This window comes from Cebus imitator, unplaced genomic scaffold (assembly GCF_001604975.1).
Source record: "Cebus imitator isolate Cc_AM_T3 unplaced genomic scaffold, Cebus_imitator-1.0 Scaffold2, whole genome shotgun sequence".
NCBI classification, from domain to species: Eukaryota; Metazoa; Chordata; class Mammalia; order Primates; family Cebidae; genus Cebus; species Cebus imitator.
Window position 1 is genome coordinate 10628606 of NW_016107317.1, and position 6001 is coordinate 10634606.

Below are 6001 nucleotides of genomic sequence, written 5' to 3' on the forward strand. Positions count from 1 at the left end.
TAGAGACGGGGTTTCACCGTGTTGACCAGGATGGTCTCGATCTCTTGACCTCGTGATCCACCCGCCTCGGCCTCCCACAGTGCTGGGATTACAGGCTTGAGCCACCGCGCCCAGCCTGAAATACTTTTTGATTACTCACATGCCTGAAAAAAAAACATTTTTTCTTTTCAGGGTATCAGGACTCACCTTTCTTTGCCAATAGAATTGTAAAGTTCCAGTAATAACTAATATTTTATGCTACCCATAATATACTGGTACATCTCATTTTATACATTACACAGACTCACTACAAATATGCAATCAGAGCTTACTATTTAAAGAAGTACCACTGTGAATTCTGTAAGGAAATGCATTTACAGAATGTATTCATCAGTTATTAAAATCCTTACTACTATTCACAGTAAAATCTGAGAGGCAGAGGTGAATCTTCAGAGATTCCCAAAGTTCCACTGGAGTCGACAAACCTTTGGTGTGGTTTGAGATCATACAGACAAGAAAGTAGCAGTCCTACAACACAACACCCAAAACCAAGCAAAAAGAAGCCAATGACACAAATATTCTTATATCTAGCCTTTCTATCTTCCATCCTTCCCTCCCTCCTTCTTTCTCTCCCTCTTTTCCTTACTTCCATCCTTTTTCCGTTCCTTTCATCCTTTTCTTTTTGTAACATCTATTTACTGAGCTCTTACTTGGCACAAGGAACTGTGGCAGGTACTGGGAGACTTTCTGTAGGGATTAGTCGAGGTGCAAGTGATATGGCAGGCTCATCTTCAACTGTACTAGACTTTGTTGAATTGTTTTCCAAAGTGGTGATGCCAGTGAAAGTCTCCCATGAGCAGTGCATAAAATGTCTTTGCTATACATCCTCACCAATACTTGATCTCTGGTGAATGTAAAATCCTACTTTCTGGTGGTTTTAATTTTGTGTTTCCCTGATCACTATTTTCATATGGTTATTGGTCGTTCAGGTTTTCTTTTCTGTCCACTGCCTGTTCACATCCTTTACGTATTTTTCTATTGGGTTGTCTTTTTATTGATTTATGAGGGTTCTTTATGTACACTGTGTATAAAATTTTTTATATGTTTAAATCTCTTTCTCACTCACTTTTCACTTGTTTAGGTAGTGTTTAATTTCAGAAATTTCTAATTTTAACATAGTCAAGTTTATCCACCTTTTTCTTTAATGTTTATGTTTTTGTACATTGTTTAAGAAATTCTGAGGTATCCCAAGGTGATAAAATATTTCCTTTTAGATGTTTAAAAATTGTACTTTTCACATTTAGGTCTTCAGCCTACCTGTGATTGATTTTTGCACACGGCATGATATAGGGATATAATTTTACTTTTTCACATGTGAGTAACTAGTTGTACCAGAATCCATTACTGAATCATCAAACTCTTCTCCTATATTACCTATTATATATAACAAGTTTCCACTTGTGTGTGGGTCTGTTTTCTAACTGTTCCTTCTGTCCCATCAGCATGTATGTCTATGCCTTTGCCATCATTGCCCTTCCTTGATTACAATGGCTTCATAGTAAGTCTTGAGATCTATTAATGTATATATCTGCATCTTGGTCATCTTCAAAATTATCTTAACTATTTTTGGCCTTTTATTCTTTGTGAAGAGTTCAGAATAGGCATACTGAACTGCTACTGTCACCATAGGTCTTTTATACCATAGATTATGCAGCTGGATTTTTACACACAAAAGTTAATCAGAAAATATACAATCTGTTAATTGGGAGTGCTGTTAATTGGCTACAAAGTTGTATATACAAATAAGTTCTAAAAATGCATGAACTTTGAGCACATTTCATGCATTAAGCACTGTGCAGGGTACCTTGCACATATTAATTCAGATGGTCCTTCCAGTAATGTTGTAAGTAGATAATATAATCCCAAATTTGCAGGTGCAGAGACTGAAGATCAGAGAAGTTATGTGGAATGCGTAACAAAGGTGTAATAACCAGCAGTAAATGTTAAGGTGAAGATTCAATTCCAGATCTTTTCAGGTTCCAAAGTCCTTGCTTCTTCTCTAATATCACTTCAAACTATGCCAAAACCTTCTAGTTTAAAATGATAAACATAATGAGACTTCTATTTGTATTGCATGTAGGTACCCTGCATTTAGAGATGCCTATTTACAAATTGTCATTTGTCCATATGGTGAACAATTCAGTCATTTATGGAAATACCTATACTATACTAGACACTAGGTATTCTTAAAAGCAGCTCAAAATTGACCTGAATGTCAACACACTCTGAAAAAAGTTAGAAAAGGTGAAAATGTCAAATTAGCTGGAGTTCAAGGTTCTCTGATTACTTTGAAAGGCTGCAGATTCACTACTGTTAATTTTGCTCAAGGGTTGTTCGTGTGTGTGTGTGTGTGTGTGTGTGTGTGCGCGCGCGTAGTCTGAGCTGACAACCCAAAGAATTTTAAATCATTTCAAAAGATTCTCTAAATAAGTTAGGACAAATTCACAGGTAGCTACTAATTTAGATATTTTCCAATTTAGGCCACATCACATGTACTACACAGAGACAGTCACATGGGAAAGGCTCCCCAACAAAACTCCAACTGGCCTGCGCACTGGGGCGGAGCCACAGAAGTCTGCAGGGAGAAGCCCAGCCCCTCCTCTTCCTGGGTGAAACCTGGGATTCAATCAGCAAGGCGGGAACCCAGGGGCAAGAAGCACACTCTCTTGCTTTGCTAAGAGTCTCCATTTCCCCTTGTCTTCCTTTCCACCCAATAAAACCCTGCCTTACTCACCCTTTAAATTGTCTGCAAGCCTAAATTTTCATGGCCCTATGACAAGAACCCCATCTTTAGCTGAACTAAGGAAAAGTCCAGCAACAACACTACATGTGATTAAGTGAGCAAAGGATGTCTTATAATTTCAGGACAGGTTACTCACATGGAAATTGTGATGACATCTCTTTTTTGATCAATTAAAGGTAAAAAGTCTGGTTCTCTTCCTATATCCTTTGGGTAGCACAGTACATGGATCTCTGAGCTTTAGTTTCCCAGTTTGCAAAAAAGGAGAAAATTGTAATATCCATCTCAAAAGTTCATGATATTAAATGTGTAATGCATTTGGAAAAAAGTGCTTTATAAACTATAATGCATTAAGTGCATGTTACTTATTGTTAGATAAAAATTTAATAATCAAAACGACTGTTTCTAGAGCTCATGAGTGAGCTAAAAAACAGTCTGTACTCATTTCTGAATGGAAAAGACAGGGCAGGGGAAATGAAAAAGATTTCTAAACAGAAATAAGAACAAAACAACACAAGTTATTTCAAGTTTTCTTAAGAATGAGAATAAATATATTTGAGACAATAAAACTTCTCAGTGCCTTATTACAGGTGGCATCCTCCTTGTAGGGGATAGTGGAGTTATTATCTTATCTGCATCTTCCAAAGTTCAGGACCACTGAAACCATAACAGAAGAATCTTGGGAGGTAATGTCAAAGAATCAAGACTTTTTGCTATGCTTAAGTCCAAGCTTTAATGTGATTTTAATCTAGTGCATATCCTATGAGGAATTTAACTGTGATAATCCTGAAAAGAAATATTGGATGAGAAACAAGAGGCCAAAACCCACAAATCTCACGGGCCACTCCTGACATGATTCTATGTCAATAGACTAGTTTTTAGCCAGAGGCTTTTCCGAGCATTCTGTCTTTCAGTTACAGTTTGCAAACCACTGGAAATAAAATGCATCATCTTAAATTGCAAGAGCATGTAGAAAAAAAGTAGCAACAGCATTACAGAAATATGATTTATAGCTAAAAGGGTGTGATATTCTGATGCCTTTCTCCTTGCTTTTAGATTCCTATAAGGTCCAGCAGGACCTTAACCCTAAATTAAGTGGCTTCATGAAACGTCTGATAGAAAACAATCTTGAATGTCAGCAGGATGTTTGTAGATTACCTTAACTAATAATTAGCAATCAACCATCGGATTCAACGACAAAAAATACTGAACCATCTCTTCCCCAGATCCAGCTATTAAAGTTGACTAAGACAGAACAATAGAATAAACAACGTATCTCCTGAGCTGAAGCACAGAAAGTGAAATTCAAAAACCTGTCTTCATAGCTACCACATTCAATGTGCCATTTGTATACTGCACCGTGTCCTGGTGGGAAGAGGTGGTAACGGCTGAAATCCATCCTGTACTCCACTTGCCAAGCCCTGCACCCTGTGATGGGGCTGTGTCAGTCAGAAGGAAGAGAGGTCTTCTAAGCAAAAGGCTCCATGAATCTGAAATGCTGCAACAGCACAAGGCTAATGTCACAAAACTGTTGTAGAGACTAGTGGGCCCAACCTGGCTGGCTCAATAGTGACTCTAAATTACTTAGGGAAAATCGCAACTTTTTCATTTCCTGCAAAGAAAGCCCTTCACATTGTTAAACTTCAGATGTTTGTCAATCCACACAAAGACTACAGTCCATCTCCTGCTGATGGGTAACACCAAAGGTCTTTCTCTCCAAATAGAAATAATAGAAACAATTGTCATAAAGCAAGGACCTGGCCTTTCTTTAATCAATGGCATTTACTCTGCTACACTTTACTCACCTTCTTGTCCTCCAGCTTTTGATTACAGCTGGATGGAAGCTCTAGAAAACTTTTCACAAGAGAGGATTAATCCCAAAGATCATTTTTCTTTTAAATCTAACTAGTTGTATGCTTCTTCAGCCATCACTTGATGTTAGCCTCTCTAACATGACAAAGACAAAATCTGAAATTCCTTTGTTTATTTAAGCTCACACTTGCATAGTACTTAACATATGCCAGGCATGGTTCTAAGTGCTACCTTTACAAGTTCAGACTTAACTAAATCCTCACGAGTTATTATTCATCTTTCACATTTGTGAAATTGAAGCACACAGCTAGTAAAAAGCAGAAGCAGAAATGAAACCACGCAGTCTGGATCCAGTCCATCGTACCCAGACTGCTTTGCTGTAGGTACTGCCCTAGTTGCAACAAAACACGTACGTCTGAAGAATATGTTTTCCTGTATTCCCATTTAGTGTATAATGCCCTAGGTTACAGCCTTTAGCAAACAATGGTTTTGTCTTTGATGCCAGATAGCACACCTAAATTTTTAAAAATTTACTTTAGAGCAAAACAAAATCAAAAGAGCACACTAGGATGCAATATTCTCAACTCAAGTAAGACCAGCTAAGAGGGCTTCGGTTGTATTAAGCAGAAAACATAATTTCTGCAGGCAAATTTAAAATATTTGAAACCAAAATGAAATGTTCACCTTCAACTCTCCACCTTCTAGGGCCAAGTGATCCAAAAATTCCATATTCCTAATAATAATCTGAATTATCAGGGAAAACATTCATTATCTTTTCTCTTTAACTCTTTATTGTAAATTTAGGTTACAAAGAAAAAAATTTCAAATCTTGCTTTTTAAAAAAAGAGAGGAAGCCCTTTAACCAGGACTTACTCTGAAGTTTATGCTTCAGAATCACAATGACGATCACTGCAGCTTCATCAATGAGAAGAAAGAAACTAGAATACTACTTCTTAGATATATATTTTCCTAATGTTTCTAAATGAAATTTCCAGGTCAAAGGAACCTAATGATCATTAAACCAGTGCTCCAAATGAACTTCTAATCATTGTCAAAGATATGTCTGTGTGATTGTGTGTGTGTGTGTGTGTGTGTGTGTGTGTGTGTGTGTATAAATATGTATGCTTTATATGGTTATAATGGATATCCCCAACTCGAAACATACTGCAAATTATAATCAACTTAGAATCAACTTTATGAAATAATTAGGAATGACAAGTTAATTAACTAACTCTGGCTTCCCCAAAATTCTGAAAGTGGATTTTAGCCTAATGGGTTAAAAATATAAAAACTAGGCCGGGCGCGGTGGCTCAAGCCTGTAATCCCAGCACTGTGGGAGGCCGAGGCGGGTGGATCACGAGGTCAAGAGATCGAGACCATCCTGGTCAACATGGTGAAACCCCGTCTCTA

General features: G+C 37.4%; 1 long non-coding RNA gene across 2 annotated transcripts in view; it reads right to left on the reverse strand.

Moving 5' to 3' along the window:
* Window positions 1–2170: 2170 nt before the first annotated feature.
* LOC108305051 overlaps window positions 2171–6001 on the reverse strand; it is a 10227-nt gene continuing 6396 nt past the window's right edge. For both annotated transcript variants that reach the window (XR_001825540.2, XR_005200374.1), the window contains exon 3: window positions 2171–4277. This is a non-coding gene — a long non-coding RNA (uncharacterized LOC108305051). The remainder of the gene's footprint in view (window positions 4278–6001) is intronic.